Below are 26,421 nucleotides of genomic sequence, written 5' to 3' on the forward strand. Positions count from 1 at the left end.
CAGGTTCTCAAAACACCTTCCAAAATGACACAAATGGTAATTGCTGTAAAGCTATATCTGGGAGTAAGTGTGGTCACTCTTGGTGAGTGTAGTCATATGAAAAAGATGGCAATTACATGGCCCTGTTTGCCTCCTCAGATTTCTTCTCCCTCTCTTCCTTATTCCCCAGTATTGTTCTCCAAGTCCCTCCTGTAGACAGTAGGTTTCTCTGAACACCCTGAGCAGTGTAATAACATTATTGCATTTCTGCCTGTTTTTCCCACGGTGCAGTCCTATTGACTTCATTATCCTGAGATCCTAGACAGTATATTTTAATCCAAGATTTCTGGCATCTTTGTCATCTGCTAAGAAAAAGAACAAAATCAATTGTAAAATCAGTTTGATCATCACCTTGAGTTTTTAGCTGCTTTTGAATTTTATTAGGTAAGTAATCTCTAAGTATTCTGCAATATATGTATAGCTTACAAGGTATTTGTGGCTACCTTTACTCAGATCCTTACCATTGATTCATTGGATTCAATGCAATTACAAAAGGTAGTATTTTGTATTTTATTTTGTGCTAATCTACTGTGAATAAGGGATATGCATTGCTCTGTGTTGCAGAGCAGTACCTTTGTTCCTTGAGGCTTTATTTCTCCTCCAGATATGCACTAGCCTTATTTCTTCTGACTGGGAAAAAAGCTTCAGTCCCTATAAACACTGTTGACATGAATAGAGTTACAGCTATTCCTGTCATATATGGTAATCCCAATTCACCATAAACTTCACTGGTTTATGAAGATTTGTACCAGCTGCTTTGGTAGAGGGGAGGAAAAGAAAATAAAAGAGGATGTACATAGAAAGTCTGCTTTCCAGAGTAGCTGAAAGATGACAGTGGATTTAATATTGCTCTATGAAAGCAAAATTGCATAATTATGAAAAATACCTGAATGGATGGATGCTTTTTTGCAGAGTATCTATGAAAAATAAAGAGAAATCTTCAAAAATTTGTGAAAAAGTAAAAAGCTTAATAAATTATTATACCAAGAGGAAAGAAGAAACTAAACTCCTTGCTTTTTGGGAAAAATCATATCAGGCAGAAGAATAATGAGGATTATGAACATACAGTCATCATGATGTTCTGTAAAAAAGTTTTCTTTTTCCTGATACTATTAGGAGTTGGTAGTAGTCACTCCAAGATAGATGTCAGAATGGTTCATGTGGTTTTTAGTTTCTCATTGATTGACAGACTTAGAACCTCTGGCAGAAGAAGCCCTGCTCACCAAACACAGTGACAGACATGAAAGCATGGAAGGAAACCTGAGGATCTAAATGGTGTGGGAAAAGACTGGTATTGGAGATGTTCAAGGATAATCTTTAGTATCTGATACACTGTACAGAGAGCATCACTGTGTTGGGGGACTAATTCATAATTCCCAGTACATGCTTTCTATGCATACAGTTTCTGGGGTCTCTTGCAAATACGCTATTTTCTCTTCTGTTTGCCGTCCTGAAGCTCAGATGAGGATCTAGAGTCCTCCCTTAGATTTTCATGGATTGGCCAAGAGTGCAACAGCTCGTAAGGTCCCTGCCCATGAATCCTGTCAGTCTTTGTTCCAGAGGAACAAACACCAACAACAGTAGTAGTTACTCTAACAATCCCTGAACCAGTGGTGATCTCCCTTCCCCTCTGTTTTGTAATATCAGTACAACTGTTTTTCCTGATCTGGATAAAGGTAGTGTGCTTTCCCTCCTATTTCCTGTTTTTATAATTCTCTTTTCTGATACAATTAGAGTTGTGGAAGATAAGTAAAAAATGCTACCTCACAGGTTTTCCTTAGGGTAAGGGATGTTACTATTCAGACCTTTGTCTTTTCCGTGGTCCTGCATCAACCCTGGTGAGCCCCTTAAAGTTGACAAACACTTCTTGCAGTATCAAAGACATACATTGCCCACAACAGAGAAGCTTTTGTAAAAAATGAGTGTCCAAGAAAAACCCTATTACATGGAAAAATCTATGCAGCAGGGCTCTGCCAGTATGTAACACTGCTCAAAAACCATGAAAGTACTGAATATCTGATTATCTTCAGTCTTTGCCACTTTTGGGTCAAGTTTTCAAGATGAAACTCAAGTTCATTGAAATGCATTTCAGATATTCTTTGTAACTTTTTCAATTTAACAGGAGGTAATTTTTTTAATTTTTTTTTTTTTTTTTTGCTAATAAGCCCTTAGTATTCATGTAGCTTTTTAATTCTGGCAGCAGGATTTTAATAGGTTGATATAAATTTTGGTATTCTAAGACACCAATCCTATTAAAAAAAAAATTATATATATACATGTTAGCAATCTGATGCCTGTGATACAATGCCTGTATCTTCTTTTGTCATTAAACTTGGAGCAACTTAAGATGGTGGAAGCTCTGTCACAACTGGAGTGGCTTAGAAGGCCTAGAAGATATTTATTGTTGACTGACATGCAAAATTATTGTATTGATCTCTTACAAAACTGGACTAATAAAGTAACATACAAATCTAAGTTACCCTTTTGTAAAAAAAGTATATATATTTACTCTATGAAAATCAGGGATGCATGTTTAAATAGGGGAGACAAGAAAAAATAGAAAAAAAAAAGAAAAAATTGATATCAACTTCATGGCTTTAGGTATAAGTGATCTGGATAATAAATTCTTGAAATCTAATTATATTGTACTCTTGGTAGAAAGAAATTCAGGGGGATGTCAATTTTCTACAAAAAATTTTCATCCAAGCAGCTTCCATATGTGATCCTGCCAGACATACAGATATATAGATATCCTGCCAGATATATAGAACAAGTTCTTTGTATTTTCAATGCACACCATTTAAAATTCTTGTTTAGTCATGTTGATCAGCTGACAACCCTGAATGCTCCTTGAATAAGGTTCAGAGCTCAGACTGAAGCCCAGTCATGTGTCTGCACTTGAAGTAGGTGGTCAAGTTTTGATTTGTAATGAATGGACCTCCCACTTAAATCAGAGACAACTGGAGAGTGATTCTGCTTGCCCTTAGATAGGTGTCAAGATGGGATTTGTTTGTCTAAAAAAATGTTTCTAGTGTTACTAGAGATGCCTTTACATACCTGAAATATCTACAGAGTGTTAGCAGATCTAATGGGAGACCTTTGTCCTCCTGAGCTGGCAGCTAAATTTTGGCATGATATCCTAGAACAGCTAAAAATAACAAGAGTTAAAAGGGAGTTAAAAGGGAGTTCTTAGGGAACTAAGAACCCTTGTGAATGGATTCACTTCTCTCTAGGCTCCATGGACTGTATAGATTGTAGAAGCACAAATTATTCTTCATTGAAATAAAGTAATAGAAACTGAACATATGTGTTAGGACCTAAATTTAAACATTTCAATGTGAAGCTAAATCTTGTTTTTGTACTTCTCTTTGAAAATACTAAGTGCAAACTATAAAGAAAGTTTTGGGGTTTTTTTTGTTTTTTTTTTTTTTTCCTGGTATAGAAGAATATTTTCAGTCTAAATAACTTATTGTAAAACTGTCAAAACATGTTAGAAGCATTTCTCCACAATGCAAAACTAAGGTTAACCTAAGAAAAATAGATCAAAAAGATGTAACTCAGGCATCAATTTTTATTGTGATAAAGGTAAGAAATGTTAAGGAACGATGTCTTTTTTTGTTCTAGCTGTAATGGAAAGTGATACAATCTCAGACTGAATTTTTAGGCAATTGCTGAGAAATACTAAGTTTTAAAGACAATCTCTGGACTCTGCTTACCTTTGGTAGGGTCAAATACCACTTTCTGATGAAGTTCTCTAAAAGCAGCATAAAGGAAGCTTCTATGTCACCTCATCTAGACTTTTTGTTAGATAGGTGCCTGACCTTTCCCATCTAAAGGAATTGAGGTGATCACATGTGTTCTTAGTCTCAATGGCCAGCTTCAATATGTTGCCATATGCAGTAGGAAAAAGGGAGATGTTTCCTGTTCCTTTTTAGATTTTGTAAGATTTTATTTGTCTCTTCCATTATTAAAAAATGTGGACTGTAAGCAATTTATATCAGAATCTGTACAGAAAGCAAATAAATAACGGTAAGGAGAGCGAGAGGAAACATGAGTACAACTCATATTGTTAAGATAGCTAAAATATGGCCAATCCGCTTTAATAGAATGCTTTACTTTAGTCTTTTAATATATATATCCTCTTTAGATGCACAAGGATCGAGTCCAGCTCTTAAGTAAATGTCCCATACAGGGATTGAGCTGGCAACCTTGGTGTTACCAGCACCATGTTCTGGTGACTTGTATGGAATCTGTGAATCTGATGCTATGTAGGGGCTGTTCCACACTCACTAGCAGTGTGCCATACTTAGTATACTTTGATGCTACCTCCCAAGAGAAGGAATTCCAGTTCACAAAGTCATGGATAGTTCAATCAATAGTTTAACTATTAAAGGAATATATTCTGGGGCCATATCTAAGAATTTTGCCACTAATACAGGTATTAAGTTTATTTGTAAATAAGTTCATAGCAGAAGCTTATAAATTATTTCAAAACAAGAAAGCACTGTCTATCAAACTGTCTCAGCAAATAAAGCTTTTACCAATCTAATGGGTATTAATTTGGTCATTAAAGAAGATAAGTCTGTTTTAATCACCTGGATACCACACAGTCCTTCAAGATGGACCAAATTCCATTCAGATTGCCTTCTCTGAGATATGTGTTAAGATGTTGGATGCAGCTTTATTCAGTTAGACCTGCTCTGTGTTACTTTTTGCTTTTTCACAATTTTAAATAAGACAATTAGTAATGTTTTCAATGAAGATGATAGATTTTAAGGCTGGAAGGGACTGAAAGGATTAGAAACTCTAGAATAAATTACTCAGATGGTAAGGAAGAGAGAGATAAGAAGGAAGCGAGAAGGGAACTAGAAGTCAAAGAATCACTTTTTGTGTTTTTCAAAATTAAGTCAAAGTGGTTTTTTCATAGTTAAGTAGTAACCAGATAAAAGATGAGACTAATAGAAAAGCAGAGTGAGAAAAGTAGACAAAGGGGGAGAATAACATTAAAGGGAATGCAGTGAAAGAGAAAAGAACATGAATTCCAAGATCAACAGACTATTTCATATGTATAAACAAAACTCTGAATAGGAGATAAGACAGAGGCAATGAGGTAAAGTAATAGAAATACTAAAGATTAGCCTGAGACAGAATTTCTCATTTGTGTACTCTAGACTGCAAACAACCTGACACGTTTCTGGTTTAGAACTGCGGAACTTGGAGGGCTCTAAAGGGCAGCCAATGCTCTCATGACTCAGTTAAAATGGATGTTCTTGGGCTGGCAGGTGGTTTTCCATATTGATTTCCAGGGTAGCAGGTAATCCCCTCCAGTTTTAATATTGTTGCATTTATTCTTGCATATCCAAGCATTTCTCAGCTTTTGAAAAAGTACAGTAATAGTTACAATAGTTGATCAATTTTTGAAAGAGCATATTGGCTTTTAAATAGCATCAACTAGATCAATCATTAGGAGAAATTTTTCCTATCTCTACTTTCTATTATGTGGCATTAGTTAAAGCTTGAATGTCATGGAATATTCAGCTAAGGGGTCTAGTTAAAATCTTGTATAAATATTTCTGCAATGTAATGCAGTGGCATGTGTCAGTATTCTAACAATCAGTGTAAACCAAGCATATAGAATTTTTTGGAGGATAGCATTCCTTCAGAATACTTACATCAGATGCATTCAGCCTTACTTTCCATGGATCAGTTCTGGGTGTACTGGGACTTTCTGATGCATGCTGATGGTATTCTAGGAGAAATATCTCTGAGGAAGCTCTTCTCTGCTGAGTTTCAACAAAAACCAGAGATGCTTTGGGTTATTCACCTGAGTTAACCCAGTGCAGGTGTGAATTAAAAGTTGCATCTGCTCCACCATGTCTTTGTTAGTTCTGATTGTGAAGGCATAGGAAATGTAACTCAGTGTTCTTTATGCTGCAGTGAGCTTGGTTGTTCACAGTGAACTGTAGAAGAGCCTTCATGTCCTTCTGAGCATACACAAGACTGTTCCTTGATTGATACTGTCAGACTGGTTGTAAGGGCCAAGAGATTTGCCTGGCCCTTTCACAGGAGGTGAACTATTCATTTCTGGAAGGTATTTATTTACTTTCTCTCAGCCCCATCCTTAATGTTTCTTTTCTCAAGCAAAAATATTTCTCGTGTTTTAGTCCATCACTATATATATGGAATTTCCATACACAGTTATTCTACAACTGCTACTGTGCCTTTTTTCAGTTCTTCAAATTCCTTGCAGATGGGTGATGCTCTCTGGTATCTTGCCAGTTATAGCTGTGGCATACTAAAAGCAGTCTAAGGCTGACACAGCACCCATCAGTCAGCACCTTTATATAGTGGTATTTTGATAAAACAGCTTTGTTTTTGAACATAAGGTTTAAAGGTGATGGCATTTATCTAGATGGAGGCATGGGTTCATCCCCTTGGAGGTGGTTGTCTGAAGGGACTACTGTCAGTCAGTGACCAAAGAGAAAAACATGTCAGCACCTCTTACTTTGGGGTCATATTTGTTTGCATTCCTGCCATACTTAGAGCATTTGTAGTGTTTCAAAGCCATGAGAATAATCATGCAGCTCCTCAGTGAGGTAGACAGCCATTACCTAAGTCTTGTGGGTTAACATTTAAATCTGTGAGATTAATGGGTTGCGCTTGTCCACCATGACTTCTAGTCATCTCTGAAAATAAAATCCAATTTTTTTTTTCTGTCAGTGACCAACATAATGGCTCTTGTGTCCCAATCCAGTATTGCATCCTCAGGCTGAACATTAGTCCACAAAGGTGAGGGGTTTCTGGGAGAGATCTTAGAGAACAGACATTTACTTTGCTGAGAAAGAACCAGAGGGAGAGAGTTGCTTACCTGTATACCCCCAAATATATTTTTGCTCTTTTCTTCTGTTTCATTCACTTAATCCCTCTCTGAAATTGCTAAAACACTAGCTAGAAATAGCTAACACAATCTAGAAACATTTTGTCTACTAAAAACTAAATGCCAAATTCCAGAGCAGGCTGATCTTAGAGCTTGGTCTTTCAAGCAATTTGTGCAGCCTACAGGGACCACTTTTCAGGACTGCAGGTTTTGCACTTAAAACTTCTCTGTTAAGAAAAGCTTGCCTGCTTAATAAAATGAATTTTTTTTTCTTGTTTGGTGTTTTGTTGGGGTTTTTTTGTTTGTTTGTTTTTAAATTAAATTTAAGAGCAGAAATAAAATTTGTTGGAAGTGCGAGAAACAGATTGTAAATATGGGAAATTTGTATTTTATTACTGTGTTACAGCTGCCTGTGCAGGGGGAAAAAAACCCCAAGAAACAGAATGGAAGTATTTTTTATTCTTAGTGATAAAAGTAATCACCTTCAAACAAAATTAATAAAGTATAGCATGTACTTTGAGAAAGATCTGAAGCCACATTTTTATTTACAACCTTTGTTCTTTTTCCTTCAACTTTGTGGATTTCTTCAAATGGCATATTTTCCCTTAAATGCTTTGCAGTGCATTTGCAAAAGTTATTAGGAAATACCATATAATTTTTTAGTACCTTTAATGTCATACTAAAATAATAATATTCAACTATTATGTATTTCAAATGGTGAGAAAGAAAACTGCAACTGTGCTGAGCTTAAGAAAACAGGATTCTTATAAACAAATTAAAAGAGGAATGAAGTTCCATATCTGAATAATTTTGTTCTGAAGTAGAGCTTTACTTCAAAAGTATGACAGGGATGACATTTTCCTGACTAGAGAAAGAAAAAAATGCGTGTTCTAAAACTGTTTCCCCCATCTTTTCTTATGCAGAGGTTTTATCTGCTGTTTAATGGGTAAACTTACTGTGAAGTATAGTTGCTTGTTTAACTTTACCCCTATTCAAGTCTTTGATTTTGGCAGGTTAGTTAATTCAAATAAAATTTGTGAAGTTAAGCACTTTCAAGAAAAGGCATAGGAGAACCTAATTTAACCTAGAGTGTCTCTTTTATTCTTCTGTTATTCATTTGAAGTGCCCTATCAGCTTGAACTGGCCAACTTCAGTCATTTTTACCCTTTTATTTTTTTCTCTAATGTAAACTGAAATTCCCTGCTGTTCATGGTATTTTAGTGTTTAGCATCATTTAATGAGCAGGTATCATTAAACTTAAAAGGTCCCTTTCTGTATATATCTGATTAGTTAGTGAAAGAACCAAAGAATTCTTCTAATTTATCTTTGCTTCCTTGTTATATTTTGATGTTGGCCCATTTTACGTTTCAGTGCCTTTTTATGAAATATGAAATTGTAATTTTTGGTGTGGAAGTAGGACAGAAAGTGGAAAAAATCTTTGACACTGTGGAGATGTTTAAATTAGTATATCTTGTTTACCAACCAACTGAGAGAATATTATTTATTTTAAACTTTTATTGATATAAGTATATGCATTTATATATTTCTGCACACAGAAATATATATAAAATAGATAAGCATTCTAATGTATTCATTATCTGTACGTACATCATCAGTATAGTTCTTATTATATAATGATATATATAGTTCTTCTATAGTTACCAGTAACCATTGCAGCTGGGCACACATAAATGTTGCACCAAATTCTTCCTTCCTTGTACATCCAAAAATCCTATTGAACTCAGTAGTGAATTTAATTTTTTTGCAAATACAAGACCAGGGTCCAATTAGTTGCTATAAACTCTGTGAAATGGAAAAACTGAAAATGATCAGTTATGAAGACCGTGCATGTTTGTATATTTAGGTCTGGCCACTTTCAAAAAGGCAATAAGAAAAGGTTATTTGGTTTTTAAAATTCCCTTTTCCGGTACTTTACACTTGAAATACTTCTTGAGAAGAAAGTCCAATTTAAGATTAGACTGTCATAACTGAAGACTCATGTGCTCTTCATTTGAACAACAGTTTGCTGGACCAGGACCATTGTTTATTTCTACCAGTTTGTTCTCTTAAGATCTTAAAGGTCTAAATGATTTAATCAATACTGAAATGAATCATTTCCGTTACTGAGATATTTGCCTAAGGTAATTCATCATTTAATATAGATATTGCCATGTTTTAAACAGTGACAGCTATGGTAATTGATTAATGCAATCCAATATACCATTCCAGTTTCCATTTCCCATTTTTGATGTGCTAAAGAATATTCCAGCATTTTGATTTTCTTCTTATTTTCTTTTATGAAATAAAATCTGGGAGATAGAAACACTGCGTGAAGAAAAAATAATGAGGGTTGAATGGAAGTAAAGGTCAGATATTATGTAGAAAGTTGCAGATGGCACTGTATGTCATTAACATTGCTAACGTCTAAAAAGATGTAACAGTGCTGCCTACTGGTAAGATGTAGTAGTATTAAGGCATTAAAGTCAATGTAGGGAAACTGTGTGTGTGTGTGCCATACCCTTTATTGTAACAACAGTGTTCTCTAGGTTTTTAAACCCTAGTAAGTATTGACAACATCCATGGTTTTACATCAGGATTAATAACACATTCTTATATGCATCACTTGAATGGAAACTGGATGTGCAAAATAAGAAGCTTAATTATTTTTCAGTGATACCTGTAAAATTATGTCCTAACATAATTGCATTCCAAGATTTTTGTAGTAAAAATACTTATCTCTAAATTGTTCTTGTTAATAATGGTGTCCTGCTTAGAAATAAGATGCCAAATGAAAAAAAAAAAAAAAGTCTTTCATGTTACTTGTAAAGATTTGCCTTGCAAAAAAGGCTACCTTTTTAATAGTAGTAAATAAGAATACATAGCAGGTGCAGATCTTCTTATCTGAGAAAATAAAATCCCTTTTTAAAAAACTCAGTGTTTTTTTCTTACAAAGATGGAGAAACTGGATCACAGAGATTAAAAAATAATTTAATTTAAAAAGCAATTTTAAAATTTGTTGTCTTGAGTTAAACCATTGAATTTTTATTTTTGAAAATAAGGAACTGTTTCACCCTTTGAGAATTAGAATCTTTTGTTGAGATATCTAGGGAAATTGTGAACTTGCCACTAGGTGTGTGGTTTCAAAACAGGGATTGACATCCACACTATAGTAAAATTGGGGAATAAAACTGGTGGCAAAACTCAGGTCTTCAATATCAATGCCTAGAAATGTCAGTAATTACAAATGCAGGCCAATTATTTGCTTACATTGATGTAATAAGCACTTATTTTTTCTCCTAGAAAAAAATCTTGCAATTATTTCAGAGTTAAGAAATGGATGCCTTTTTATTTTTAATTGTTTTAAGTGTTCATGTTTGAAAATTGTCACAAAAGCAAAAGAGGGAGGCCAGGGAAATAGTCGGGTATCTCTATAAAGGAGTAAAGTCCTTTACTCCAGAAGTGAGGAGCTGGAAATGCTGAGGAGTTCTCATGTCATATGTCATCATTCATGTGCATGGCTCCTTCTTCCCTGATGTAGAGCCACTTCCTTGGGTTGGAATACCTTCCCTGGGAGTCACAGACTGTAAGCCAGAGCTGCCTGCAGGAGCTTGGTATCAATTATGGAGATGATTCAGGAGCTAATGATACTTGTTGCTAATTATCTTGTGCCACCTTGTCCTTGATTATCTTCAAAAAAAGGAAGAGACGCTACGAGGAACTAATTCTGATATCATCTACCAGACTTCCACTTGAGGCATCTGTTGAGATAATAGAACTAGTTCCAGGAAAGATACTCCTTCTACTTATTAAAATGCTTCTTAAGATAAATTGTTTGGTTCTTGCTAATTAATAATGACAGTTTATTTAAAACACATAAATCAAAGATATATATGGCTGATATTGATGCACAGCTTTCTAGAGAGCAGCGGGAATGTAGGTATTTTGTAACTTCATAATAACCAGTGAAATGTGAACACATAATTTTTAGAACATAATGCTTGATCAAATGTTAGTAAGCTTCAAGAGGCAATTTTTGTAAGGACTCAAAAAAGAGCCCTTACATACCGTGCAGAGTAAAAGTCCTGGTTCACTTGGACATATTTTGTGCATCTCATGCCTGACTAGCAAAGATACTGCTCTATCGCAAATACAGTTTTACATGTAAATATCACTCAGAGGCAATACTTTTCTTAAAACAGCAATGCCACCCATACAATGAAAATGGAGTTTAACAGCACTCACACCTCAAATTTTTCACTTCTACTGAGAGCAAAATGGACATACCTTTTTCACTCCAACCTCTTCTCCACCTTTCTCCTCTCTGAGATTCCAGCCCTAATGAATAACATTTGTTAAATATAGTCAATAAAACTTTAGGATCACGTTTATGTTTGATTAGCTTTGGTCTTTTATTTCTTATAATTTCATCTGACCGAAAAATTTAAGCAATTGAGCCCCATGACAAAAAGAATTCAATATATCATAACATATTGACTGAGAAAGCATTAATAAATACTGTATAACATTATTATCCATGTATTCTAAGTAGGCATGATATGAAAACTGCTTTTGAATTGTTTATTCTTTTTTGCATGGTTCTTGCAGAATGAATACAGCAAAAAAAAATGTCATTGTAGATTATGTAATAAAATGTCTAAAACTGTAATGCAGCCATGTAAAAAATGCAGTTTACTGTGATGTGCTGTATTTAAAGTCCATTCCTGTATGTACTTGGCTTACAGAGGGATATTCTCCTCCCTCATGCTTTAAAAACCCAAAGTGGAAGGTCCAAAAAGCTGTCAGTCTCATTTGTTTTCCATCATGAGTATTAAGATAAAGTAAGTTTGACTCAAAAAAAACTACATTCAGTGAAGTTCAAGAGAGAGATTTCTACCTGCTCTTCTTATGGGAGTAGCTGAGATATCCAAAATCAGAAGAGGGTAGAGAAGTGCAAACTAGTTTTTGAACTTCTTATCCTTATCTCAGTGCTATTTTCTTAATTGATCATCTCTTTTGCTTGGGTGCTTAATTGGCTGTTTTGTGGATGTGAATATTTCTTGTATCTTCCAATGCAAGGATAAGCCTGTGATCTACCAACCAGATAAACATCAAATTGCATGAAGGTTTGTGGCTATAGCAGGATAACTGGTCAAGCAGATACATTGAAAGATCAAGTGATAGTCAAGTAGATGAAGCTTATAAAAACTCTGAGAAATGACTTGCAGATAAGAAAGAGAACCCTTTTGTGGAAGTAGAAAGCTTCAGGATGGTTTAGAACACAAGAATTACTCAAGAACATTGAAAAATATTAAGGAAGGAAATGTGTGCAAGTGTATTTTATTTTGCTGTCAGCTATGTTTTCTAGTGTTAGGTGGGCCTTTTGAGTGAAGTACCAAAGGTTCACACTAGGATGAGGCTTGGTTTCACCAGGATGCCCTTGCAAATGACTTTTATGCTATGTCTGGACTATTAATAAGATGTGTCCAGTATCATCCCCATGTGCAGAGTCCCACTGCATAGAACAGCTGATGTCTATGGTGTAAATTGCCTGAGTTTTCAAAGCAATTTGTGTCAAGATCCACCTGCTTATTTGCAATGGTTCCTGCAATGTTCTCACTTCTGAACTGTGCTGGCAAATTGTCTTGGAGAGTGCTGGCTGGCATGAGTGAAAAGCCGTTCAAGAGCAAATTTAACAGTTTAAAATGTAGGTGTTCATATTCTAGTGCTCAGGAGCATTTCTGGGAAGTATTTGATTTACTAGTACAGATCAAGCTGCCAAGGCTCTGGAAGTGGCAGCAAATGGTGACTTTGGGATTATGAATGGATCCTTACTAAACCCAGAGGAGTTGGGAAATTAGGTAGAGCAAGCGTGATGAGCTTTCAGATGAGGGACACCACCCTGGGCTTTCAGCTGTTACTACACTTCATCAAACTTCAAAAAGAAAGAATTCCTGTTGTCAAATTCCTGTTTCACTTGTGAGGCATCTGAAGTGTTGAGAACTGTGCAGTGCCTCTTTTTTAATCTCTCCTGGAGATGTTCCATTTTTCATGAGTAATTAAGAGCAGGAACTCCAAGGCAAATGGGATATATTTGTAATGAAAATTCTTAGATGTTTCTGTGGAATAGATGGGATGTTTTTTATAATCTCCTATTTAAAAAATAAAAAATTAAAAATTAAAAAACAAACAAACAAAAAAAAAAAAACCCAAACAAAACCCCCAAAAATTATTTTTTAAAAACTCTTGTTTTAAACCCACAGCAAAGCAATAATTTCTTAGTATTGCAAAATATTTGAAGAATTGCAAAAGAACTAATTTTCAGTCTGTAATGTGCAATATATCTTTCCCTTATGAAATGATAAGAAAGAGAAGAATCACTGCAACATTTTCACCTATATGTTATAAGTTTTGACTAAGTAGTATTTGATGTATCAGTTAAGGGTAAGGATGTATATCAAATGTCCTCATACAGCATTGTGAGAAACTTGACTGGACTATTTGCAGTGTGGCTGGTGGGAATAGCTGGAAGGGTTTACTTGCAGACATGCTTTGAATACCCTGCTGAATCAGATCATGCCAGGGTAGTAGATATTACATGAGCCACCAGGAGCTATGTAGTTACTTAGATATTCCATAACACTTTTATTTGCCCTGTCAAACATGGCATTTTGCAGGACTGCACATCACTTGTTCAAGGGCTTGCAGCTTTTTCATCACTTCTCCCTCTTATTGCTGCACTTTTGAAGAAGAGTACTCATGCAACTTGTGCTTCATGCTCAATGCACTGATCCCCTTAGCTTCTAGGCATGATCCCTGCGAGCTCTGCAGCTCTGAAGTGTCCTGCATGCAGTTTGGGAATCACTAACTGCCTCCAGTGTGCAGAGCTATCACAGTGGTGGCTCTTGGCATATGCAGTAGCAGAACTTCTGGCACTTAGGTGACATCTTTTCATCCAGGAGGCAAAGCTTTGGATCGCTTTCAGAGACTTAGAGGTTTCAATGCCACCTGGTATTTTAGACACTTAATTGCTGGTTTGCAACTTGTCTGTGGGAACTGAGACTGTCTTTCAAAGATGCTTTGGATGTGTTTGTGTTGTACAATACCAAGTGCTGTGGTACATACTCATTCTGCTGGAGCTAGTAGTGATCCACACGAGTACTTCAGCGTAGCACAGCTGCATGTCTGTGCAGAGATGCTCATTTTGGTATTAATGCTGAAAAGCCCTGCTGAGTTTCTGAGCTCCATTCTGCAGCCTGCTTGAATGCTGATGGTTTGTGTTATATTTAACTGCAGAGTGTAGTCAAGCCTTTAGACTTCCAAGTGTGACACTATGGATTCTGAGGAGCTTCAGCGTTCAAAAAATTTGTCGTCTCTTCTGTCAAATAAATACAGTTATTTTCTTGATAGAATTACTAATTTGTTGAGAAAAATGAGGAAAAAAAATAAACTGGCCATTTTAAAATAACTTTTGTCAAAGTATTTAATGAATACTAACCCCAAATAAATTAGAATCCAAAGCTGGATTGTAAGGGCTGTAAATAATAATATGGTAGGATAAGACCTAGTGAATCCTGTATCCTTTTGACATCTCTGCTCTTATTTAATTAATTATCCAGAGTACTACTAAACAACATGTTAATGCAGTCCAAGGAAGATACTAATTGGTTAGAGGTGTCAACACTAACAGCACTAAAAGAGTAAGAAAACCTTTCAGCACATGATAACTATCTGTACAGGGATGAGAAAATCAAGATTCTGTCACCATTAAATTAATCTTAGAAAATGTATATATAACCTCATTTCCCATATATTTTATTTTATATTTTTAACCATATATAAAGGTATCTGAGTTCCTATACAGATCACAATTGAGAGACCAGTAACACAACTAAAATTAAACTATTTTTTCCTCAAAGTAAGTTAATACACTTGAGAGAGGGTAAATTGAAATGCAGGAACCCAGACAAAAGAGACATTGGGGTGAAGAAATGACAGTGAGGCACACTGCACTAGGTCTTAGGCCACCTTGTTTTTATTCTTGTCTCTGCTGCTAGCTTGCTACATGACCTTGATCCAATCAGTTCCTTATTTTATGCCTCAGTTTTTTCATCTGTTAAAAAATGGGGATAATGATACTGACTTGCTGATGAAAAATGCTTTTTTGAAATGTGGGTGCCATTATAAGCAGAGTATCAGATCACCAGGTCGGTAGTTAATGGTTCATGAATTTGTAACTATAATGTAAAACTATGTAATTTGTAACTATGATTTACTACAGGTAATTTACATTATTCCATTTAAATATGAGCCTTGGTTAACCAAAACAAACATGAAGGGCTTCAGTTTCAAAAGGGATTTTTTTTGGGGGGATTCAAATGACTTAACATATATTTAAAGTATGTGTATTAGATTTTTAGATGAGGTGAGTGTTTTTTAAACCACGTCTAAAGGTGTTTGGAGCAGATGCTCCAAAGTGTTCTGATAAGATACAGTGTAAGAATGAGAATGAGTAACCACAACAGTGTTCTCTAAGTTGATACAAAGCTACCCAAGTTAGCTGCGAATGATGTGATTTGCATGTCTGGTTGCAGCCCTGTGCAGACTACCCAATGCAGTTTTAGCACAGACTACTGCCCAGAGTTTGTCCTGGCCAATATGAAGAACATGACTGCTGTGTGGAAGTTGGAGCAGTGATCTGAGCACAGGCAGGAAGCCTGGCATGTCCTGAGTTCAGCAGAGCTGCTGTGCTTGCTGAACGAGTGTGAAAGCTGCTCCGGGCAGGCACAGGTGAGTTCTGCAAACACTACTATCCATCCTTTCATGTGACAACCAGAGATGGCTTGGGTGATGTCTACAGTTCTTCAGGATTTCCATTGGCAATCCTGGATATTGGATCGTGGACTTGTGGTAGAATTGAGGTAGAAAGGGCCCTCTGGAAATGACAGATCACTGTGTCCCAATCAAAGCACAATTCACTGAGAACAGGATGATCAAGGTGTTTCCTAATTGATTTTAATTCTGAGAGTGGAGATTTGTTGCAATGTCACTTCACTGTGATTGTTCTTTTTCACTCATCTAATCAAATATTGTTGTTTCAACTTGTGTCCATTTCTTGTCACTGTGCACCTCTGGTTCCACCTTCTACACCTTACCCTTGAGGGTCCTTGAAGACAGTAAAAGTATCCTTGCACAGCCTTCCCTTCTGAAGGCTGAACAAACCTACTGTTCTCAAACTCTCCCTGTCCATGATGTCCCTTCTCCCCTAGCACTATTATGGCATTTTGGTGGACCCCTTAGAGTCTGTTGGTGTCTTGTGCAGAAAGAAGCCTGTAGCACAGTCATGTTTAACTGTGTGTCTAGACTCCACAGACCTTACTCTGAAAAGATGTTCTGTATCCTGGTGGCCCCTCGCCTGCACTAGGGGTTCTTACTGCCCAGTTGCAGTACTTTGCACTTGTTTTTGGTGAGATTCCACATTGTCTCTATCCTCTGACATTTTGAGCTACCTCTGAATAGCATCCCAATGGTGTTTCCACATCCCCTCCACATGTCCCCATTTGGGACAATCCACATCTACTTGGGTGCACTCCATTTTATTGTCCAGGCTGTTGACCAAGATTCTGGACAGTACTGGTCCCAGTACTGATCACTAGGAAGCATCACTAGTATCTGGCTGCAGTTGGTTTTCATATAGCTCATCTCAACAAACAGCAAAAAGCTGTGTTGGAACACACAGGTCTCAGCTGTGTGTGGGCTGATGAGCAGAACAGAGCTTCCATAGTGAATCTGCAGTACAGTTTCTGGCCCCAGAGAATGCTCTTCTGCATATCAGAGATTATAGAGCTCTCCACAGTGTGATACAGTCTTACCTCTAAGAGGCTGCAGTACAAAAATAGGGCAATTATCTAAAAGTGTTGGCATGCATAGACCTCAAAGATATAAGAATAGGAAAAGAGTGTAATATGATGTGTAAACAGGAAATTTACATGTAAATGTAAAGAGGAAATTACATGAAAATTTGCCTGAATGTCAATTAGAAATTATTATTGAGAAGCATGTGATTATACAACAGTGTGTTCTGCAAGAACGTCTGAGTGTTATATAGTCAAAATCTTTTTTTTTTCCTCACATTTACTGAGAAAGAGATGAGATGAATCTTTCTATATCATTGTGTTTTGTAATAATTTTGTATGTTTGGTGCTTCTGATGTCTGTGGCTGTTAAATAAGTTCTTTGCTGCATTGTTACATTCTGGCTTTTTGGGCTTCATACCGAAGTCTTAACCAGAATAGACTGGGGGTAAAATACAGTGAAAGGTGGGATCAGAGGTGAGCTGCTAAACACAGATACGGATTTCAATTATCATTATTGTATATCTTTGTTTATGGATTATATTTTCTGGCTTTTATATTCTTATCACAGTGTAATCTGAATAGTTTTTTTCAAGATTATATGTGATTTCTAAATCCTATTTTTTTTTCCCTGATGTGAAAAGGGGAAAAAAAATGCTATTAGTCTGGAAGAGGAGGTTTCTTTTTAATGGCTGGACTTGAAATGTAAAGAAATCCACATTTCTGCCCTAATCCTGTAAGAAATCCCATTAGATAGTGGCTCTAGTGAAAGTTGTAGGTGATTTAGCTCCTGAGTGTGCTGATCTGATGCTACTTGGGATAGAAATCTCTGTTTGTGAGTTTAATCCTGCATGCACTCCAGATACTCTATACCAGTAAGTCAGTGTAAGTCTGGTGCAGTAGCATAATCTGCTTTACTAGTTAAAGTAAAAAGTTAACCTTTTACATGTATTTACCTGCTGTTCTGTCTTGATGGCATTCTTTTCTCCTAATGGTCTCCTCATATACTAGCTCTTGTAGTTAGTTATCATTATTTACTTAAGTTGCCTTCAAATTAACACAAAATTAGCTAAACCCACTTCGAAGCAAAGTGTCTGGCACTCTGTTTCACTGCAGTAGAGTGCACCTGTTTACACTAGATCACAATTTTCTCCAAATGTCTGATTTAAAGAAAAACATAAATGATAATTTCAACTACTCTCATGCCAAATCCTGTCAAAACATTTTTGCTTCTGCACATCATCATTATTCGTTTATGACTGCATGGCCGTGGGAAAAGCTTTTTTTAGTTAATTACAGACATAAAGCCTGCAGAGGGAGCTCAAACCCTTGTTTATGTGGGCCTCACTAAAATAGCATTTTTTTTCCACAGACAGTGGAGAAACTTGTTATTTAAATATATCAGAAATTTATCCTTCAATGTGTAAGGTTTTTTTATGTGGAACTTATCTATTTTGGAGATATACATGAGAGTAAAAGCCTTTCCAAAGTGACTGGAAAGAGTGTGGATTTCTGGGTCTTGGTAGGTGGCACTGTTTGAAATATCCAGAGCTGCAGCAGCCAGACCTCCAAGACTTTCTTTTCAGCCCTCATTCTGGATGGAAAATAGCTTCAGTAGGTCACTGTTCTGTCAGGTCAAAGCCAAAATAGTGCAGAAGACGAGATCGAACTCTGTGAGTTGGAGCTCGGAACAGGAATGTGGAGCTGAAGTCAATGAGGATAGGAATAGATAAGCTGATGAGGCTGTTGCACAAGTCCTTTAAGGAAGGACATAGAATGCTTTACTTTGGATGGGAGCAGATAAAAAACTTGTGGTTGAAAGAGATTTTTAAGAAAAATGTGATTTACTTTGCTGACTGTGATACATTTCATTGTGAATGTCCAGAGAGGAGAAAGGACCATAAATATCATTAGAATGAACCAGTAGCATTGCAATTCGGTGTTCAAAAAAGTAAAAAAAAAAAAAAAAAAGAAAGAAAGAAAAAAAAAGACATCTGTAAATCTAGCAAACAAATGAATCAAAGTGATGATGATGTTGGGAGGATGATACTGTGCTCCTTAATCCTCCCCTTGGCAGGTGCAGGCAAGGGCTGGGATTTGCCAACGCCATGTCCCTGTGCTGCCCCGGGTGCTCTCCAGTTGCAGAAGGACCCTGCCCTGCAGTTGTGAAGTATACTGAACCTTCACTGTCTTTTTTTGGAGATTAAATGAGAAAGGAATATGTTGTCTTCTATTCTGTCAACATTTTGGTTTTGGAAGAGACAGGAGTGTCTGTATAGCCAGAGTCTGGGAACCTGCCAAACTTGGCTGCTGGGAAGGCAAAACATGTCTGCAAGCTTGTTCTATTTTGAGAGTCTGTTAATATAATTAAGGATGGATAAAATAATTTTAGTGGTACCATTGGGTTTTTTTTTGTGAAAATAGGTTTTCCCTATGATTGCTTGTTGTGACACTGGCAGTGGGTTCTGGGACATGCTCAGAACTGCCTGAAAGAAAGATTGGTATTGGTCATTGGCTGCTAATTGCAAAGGTCTGTTAGCAACAAAGGAAAACTGAATTTTTTTTTTTTTTTTTTTGGTGTGTTTCTGGTGAAATTTTAAATGTTACTATTACCAGAATCAATGAGACAGATGGGGATCAGTTCATACTGAAATACTAATCTATATTCTCAGGGGAAGAGTTTCACCAATCACTCCAGCTTCTTTCATATCTTGTGTATACATGTCCTGGTTGTGGGCAAGACAGGGTTAATTTTTTACAGTAGCTGAGAGAGGGTGCAGCCAAGGCAAGGAGGTTGTTCTGCAGCACCTCACATCATTGCTGGAGCTGGGGGAAAGGAACTCTCTTCTGGGTCCTGTAAAGATGGCAGAGTGAAGGGTCCAGTGTTGTTTATTGTCAGGGGTGTTCTTATCACTTTACCTTTTTCGCCTCCAGTTGGAGGATGGGACAGGGAAATGGCTCATGGTTTTATGGTTTTAGTGGGAGTACTAAATGGAGAATACCATTCCTAAACTACAAAAATATGATAGAGGTTTTTTGAATTCTGTCTTCATGATGGTATAGATGGTCTGTCTTTCTCTAAAATGTAAATGGTATCTTTTGATATGAGGGGGGTTTTGTGCCCTTTTTTTTTTTTTTTTTTGTAGGGTTTTTTTTTTTTTCATGTACTATTCATGTCTTTCACTTCTTTAATTTGCTGGAAAACAAATCTTGAAAATCTCAAGTGCTGTTTTACTTGGAGAAAATGGGTTGGTATACTAACAGGTTTTTTGTGAATGAAATATTGTTGATAAATGATTATTTACAAGAACAATCAGTGGAGTAATCAGTGGGTTGTAAATAGTGAATAGAAACTTGTTTTTCGTCTTTGTTGTATATTTAGATCTACAGTCATCATAAGTTCCTCCTGGTGCACCCACATTGATCTCTAGTACTGGGAGGAAATCTAAAGCAGGGTTTTAGACACCTCTCTCCCTCCAACTTGTTCTAGTTTATTTTATTGCCAGAACCTCTCAGAGATTTGCAAAGACTCTAGATCAAGAACATATTTGCAGTTTATTGCAAACAGAGGCTTTTTGGAATATATTTGCCCAGTTCGCTGTTTCTAATCTAGTATCTTTGGTCACATGCAGTAAAGTAAAAACTCTTATTAACCAGTTGGTGCCTGACCATCTGTGTGTTGTAGTTTAATGGCAACTTACTGTTTGCAGCAAAACATGATCCATCCTGGATTCACATGGGTAGAGAGATTTATATCCATAAGAGTTAATTACAGAATGGACAAGCTATTAACCGTTCTTACTGGCTCAGTTTTTCAAAATATTAATAAATTGATGTAGAATAAATATTACACTCCTAGAAAGTTGCTAAATTCTTCCCCAAAGAAATTTGTTAACATTGTTAACCTTCTGAAAAAGAAAAAGATGTAAGTGTTGACATAGTGTCAACAATTAAGGACTTTTGGGTTTGAGTGGAAGGAATTGTAATCATCACTAGAAACCACAGATTTTTTTTTTTTTAAGCACACATGAAGCAAAATGTTTTGAATAAAACTGTGCATGAACTGCACATGTGACATGCATTGACTGCCTGGCTTATTCTGTTTCCTGCTGGGATCCTGATCATCCTCACTGTATCTGTGCCAGTTTCCACCCCAGCTTTCTCCTGAAGCTTTCCCTCCCAAGAAGCAGTCTGACAGCAGATAGGATTTTTCACCCTTGGATTCACTCCAGCCAGACTGACTCGCCTTACCCAGGACAATTCTTCAAGACAAGTCTTGTGGCCTTGCTTGCCCTCACGTGTCCCTGTGCCATGCTGAGGGACACACAATTCACACCGTTGGCAGGACCCCGTGCTACTGATCTGCAGCCCAATCCTCTCAATATTTAGGATACTTCAAACTGAAGAATGAATGAAAAATAATGATTGTACTTTGTATCTCATGGTCATCTGAGGTGCAAATAAGTTGCAGTCTGAGTTGTATAAATTGTGAAGGTGGGGGCTCACCCCTTGGCAGTGCTCACGTGTGTTGGTGCTCACCAGTGCTGTTGGATAGGGTTTGCTTCTCCAGCCTGTCTGAACAACCATTGTAGCTGTAGGTCCCAGGGTCACCATACCTCTTCCCAAGTATATTCCTAGACTGCCCAAGCAGGATGGCAGCAGTGGTTAAACTGTCCTCAGTACGGAGTGAGCTTTGGTTTCCTCAGTGCCTTTTCACAGCCAGTCTCTAATTGGAAAGTGAAAACCCACCTGCAACAAGCTTTCACTAATTTGGGTGCTATTCACTTCATGTCTGCACGTAGCAAACAATAGGCATTGTTGTTGGAAAACTGGGAAATTAGTAACTTGGAGGGCAAAAAGTCAATCCTTCTTCTTCCCTGTGCATGCTATGATTGCTACCAATGTTAATCACTGTTAATTGAGTAAGTTGGGGGAAAAAAGCTTGCTAAGCAAGCTTAACTTTAAAAACTAGATATTTGGAGGTCCCACTTTAAAGTCATTTGTTACATCTTCTTTAATTATATCATCCTTGTTACATTCTCATTATGGAAACACAATTTGAATGGAAACAGTAAAATTGTGATATCTAAACACTTAACCATAATATTGTAAATATATGGAGTTGCATTTTTATATCAGGAAATAAGTGACAAAATGTTATTTAGGATTTATTTTTTTTTTTTAGGATTGAATATGGTGTTGTGTATTCTGTGATCGCATATGCAATATACTGTAAATAAATACAATTTAAATGTGGTCATTATTGTGTAAATACATTACTGTGTTTCCAGGGGATTGGAAGTAGATGATCTTTAAGATCCCCTTCAACCCAAACCATTCAACAATTCTATGATTCCAGTTCTTACTTACCCAAGTAGTCTGTCAGTTCTCTCATACCTATAAAGGTTTTGCAAGGTTAAGCCAATGATTTCTAGTTACTAGTATTTAAATCAATAGAGGGATTCCCTAAATATTGGCCATGCTTCTTGAAATTTGTGTTACTTAATGCTGGTGTGTACTGTTCACATTTCTTCCTCTTAGTTCCTGCTAGTGCTCAGGACTGTTATTAAACCAGTTCTTTAGCTTATCACTGCAAGGTGTGCTTATAGATCCTGGAGTACTAGAGATAGCATCCAACTGTTGCAAGAGCTGACAGTTGTCCAGAGGATTACAAGTGAGATCATATCGAGTTTGGGGGGATCCTGACCTGTTATATGTTCCTTTGCATAATTGTTGCTAGAGGCAAAAGGGCAGGAAGGGTGCAGAATTAGAGCAACACATTTGATGGGAACTTGTCATCTGAAAAACAGTTTGCATTGCCTGTCATCTTTTGTTTGGTAGAAAACAGGCTGTGACATAATACCTGTCATTGCCAGCGGGTTTTTCCCTGCACCCAGGAGTAAAAAAATCCCATGCAGTAGCAGTCAGAGGTCTGGGCTACCTGTGTGACTGCATAGCACCTGGCTGTTCTAGTGATCTGGATTTACATACAGGGGCCCACCTGCCCCAGTTAAGGAGGGAAGGAGATATGGAGAGACTTAAAATTTTTAAAAAATTGAAAGAAGAAGAAGGAAAAAAAGAGAGAGAGCGAAAGTAAGTCTTGATCCTTGGAGAGGAGATGAAGCAATGACTTCTAGCATTGCTTTTGGACCAGAAAGAATTCAGTGCAGAAGGGGGAGAATGGTCAAGGCAGACCATGCCAAGTGTACCTCTAGGTTGTTAGTAAGGAGATGGGCCAAAAGCTTGTAGCAATGAGAGGAAGTGTGGAATTTAAAATTTAGTTTCTAGTGAAAAAATGGAAAGTGAAAGAGAGAGAGAGAGAAAATACATAATTCCCTGATACTTGAAAACGTTATTTTTTAATTACAGAATAGTACCCAGTGTTGTGACATCTGTGGAAAATTCATGCCTTAGAATTAGTTCTAATCTGCATAATAGAGTAGGTGTGTTGACTGTTTTATTTAAGAGTGTGGAGTGTGTTTTAGGAGATGATGATGGTGGTGATGTTGATGATAGGAATACTAAAGATTAAAAGGTTTTTGACAAATGCAGTGGTATCATAGCCACTAAGAAGCAAGTTCTCCCATGTTTCCTTTTTTTTTTCTATCTTTCCTGTGCTGCATATGGTTTTGAAATTGTTGTTTGCTAGTTTATTTCTGACTTAGGCTCTGGCCAGTATTTTTTTTTTTGTGTCGTTATAAATGCCTGGTATAAAATATTTTGGACTGAACTCAAGGTTAATGTAATTTTAACCAGCCAAACTTGATGTACCTCTGATACAGCTTTGTGGAAGAGGCACCTATCGCTTGATAGCTGTGTGAAACTGTTGCCTACAGAGATGGGCTCTTGACACTGTCTGCCAGCCTCAGGCTGTCCGCTTTGTGTCTGCTTTAATTGAAAATTAATAGTTAGGGGGTTGCTATGGAAATGATACCATTGCTTGCAGACAGCAAACCCAGCTTTTTGCAAAGAGACACTAGTGGTATTGTTTGTCCTTGTTGACCTCAGAAGTTCAAAAGCCTGGAGGAGGAAAGGAGATGCAAATATTTTACTTAAAAAAATTAATTTGCATATTTATAACATTATTTTTGAATGTCAGAGTTATCAAGTTTTTTTTAACAAACTTTTGTGGGTAAAATGAGACTGTAGGCTTTTAAATGTTATGTTAATTGTTATTACACCGCTTTGCAGGTTGATAAGGCAGTATTGCTGAAGAGCACATTATGTTATCATTCTAGTGAATGTAAACAGATTCGTGTGAAAATGTTATTTGACTGATGTGATAATGGAAACTATCATTTGTTTCCTCTGGAGTACCTAAAGTCATTTGTATCCTTGTATACATTATTCACAGTTTTTTGAAATGTGAAAGCACCATAAAACTGTGGGCAGTTGAGAAAAATAAAAAATAACTTTAAAAAAAGTAGATTGGGAAACCTTATTCTCAAAAGAGAGCTGATAAACAAGCTGCATAGAACAGTTAACCTTAATAGTAAGAGGCAAATTTAAACTGGTTTTTATTTATTTTTGTGCGTTTTTTTAAATGTTGCTGCCTAAATAATAGTTGTATATAGACAATGTCATGTGATTGTGGGCTTTTTCGTGCTTTGTTCATTCCTGTGATAAGGCATGTGTTCATATCTGCGTGTGTGCTGCCACCCCCCAGTCACCCACCCATCCATGGGGTGAGCGCTATCGATTTTTTTTTTTTCTTAAGAGTGGGCATTCTGAACCTCTGTTTCACTGTGCAAAAACACTATCAACACGCTATTTAACGAGTAAATTCTCTATTAAAAAGTGAAGAAAAATAGCTAACCCGCAGAATATTAAACTGTTCTCTATCAGAGTGCGACAGAATAAGTGCTTTCAGTTCATTTCAGAGTAGGTGGAGAAACTGTGTAGCCTCAGGGGTTGAAGGTGAAATGTGAAATTTGCTGTAATTACTTACCCAAAATGTCTGTATTAAAGGCTATTAGAAGCAGTTATTTTAAGTACTTCTTTATCCATCTTCCCCTCCTCTGTTTAGAATTTAAACGTACTACAAAAGTAGAGGCAGATGTTACTCATCTGAAGGCACTACTGCGGGATAGATACCGCAGGGCAGTGGCAGGAGCTGCGCTGGTCCCGGCTCGCCCCGGAGCGCATTGTTCGGCAGCGCCGGGCTCGGGCTCGGGCTCGGGCTCGGGCTTTGCCTCCCCCCGCGCCGCGCCGCCAGCGCCGGCTCTGCCTGCGCTCCGCTCCGCGCGGCAGCGTCCTGCCCCCGCTCCTGCCCCCGCTCCTGCCTCCTGCCCCCGCTCCTGCCTCCTGCCTCCCGCACCCGCTCCTGCCTCCTGCCCCCGCTCCTGCCTCCTGCCTCCCGTACCCGCTCCTGCCCCCGCACCCGCTCCTGCCTCCTGCCTCCCGCACCCGCTCCTGCCCCCGCTCCTGCCTCCTGCCTCCTGTACCCGCTCCTGCCTCCGCTCCCGCACCCGCTCCTGCCCCCGCTCCTGTCTCCCGCTCCTGCCCCCGCTCCCTCTTTTGCCTCCGCACCCGCTCCTGCCTCCTGCCTCCCGCACCCGCTCCTGCCCCCGCTCCTGCCTCCTACCTCCCGCACCCGCTCCTGCCTTCCGCACCCGCTCCTGCCTCCCGCACCCGCTCCTGCATCCGCACCCGCTCCTGCCTCCTGCTCCTGCCTCCTGCCTCCCGCTCCCGGCAGCCCGCTCCTGCCGGCCACCGCCGGCGGGTTGCTTCGACTTCAAGTAGTCTTTCGCCCGAGTTAGAGGCCATAAAACTCAGGCGGTGCTATGCCCGCCTGGGATGTAACTACCAGCAAACTCGCCGGTTCTTGCAACACGGGGGGAACCACTGCAAACAAAGCTGGGGTTTACTGGTTACAGCCAAGCAGGGAGTGCGAGCAAGGAGCTGTAGTTTTTACCCTTACACTTCGAGGTTACCGTTTCCCCTCCCTTTATTTTGATGGTGTCTACACAAACACTGCTAGACTACCTACAGTATGAAATCTTAAAACTCCATGTGGTGTTGTGAGCTGGTAGCAGATGGACTTTCTTTTGCATCTGCTGTGTACAGACTTGGCTTTGTACTCTTTTCCTGGGGGAGAGAAAGTCTTTCTTCTCTGCTAGTTGATTCCTGTTTTTGTGAAGCAGCTAAGAAAACATCTGTGGCAGGCAGAAAAATTGACAAAGGATTGACAAACACCATTAGCTGAAAATTTTCCATTTCATTGCAACTATGCATTGTTTACTTTACTGTAAATATCTTAATACATCATCCTCTGAATATGCTGGCACAGAGACTGGAGCACTGTGATTTCAATTAAGGTTAGTAATTGATGGTATCTAGTGTTCAAAGGCTGAGGCTTGATTAACATCTGCTTGGACAAATTGTCATTGTTGAAGTGGTTTTGATGTGAATTGAAGATTATTTCTCTCTGGCTTATCTGATGTTGTGGCTGTGAAATGCTTGTCTTTAGTTTGCTTATTTTTGTAAAATACTTCCTTTGGCTGTAAATTGCAGAGCACTGGAGCCTTACCAAAAGTGCAGTGTATAATGGCAAGCTTGCCCTAAAAAGGGAAGCAAGGAGTATATTATTCACAGCCATGAAAGCTCACTGAAGACTTGAGAGACTCAAACTGGTGCTTTTTAGGGAAAAAAAAAA

General features: G+C 37.8%; 1 protein-coding gene across 11 annotated transcripts in view; it reads left to right on the forward strand.

Annotated features, from left to right (window-relative positions):
* FOXP2 (forkhead box P2) overlaps window positions 1-26,421 on the forward strand; it is a 394,702-nt gene that overhangs the window by 171,183 nt on the left and 197,098 nt on the right. The gene's annotated exons all lie outside the window — the stretch shown is intronic.

Source organism: Erithacus rubecula, assembly GCF_903797595.1.
Source record: "Erithacus rubecula genome assembly, chromosome: 4".
Taxonomy (NCBI): Eukaryota; Metazoa; Chordata; class Aves; order Passeriformes; family Muscicapidae; genus Erithacus; species Erithacus rubecula.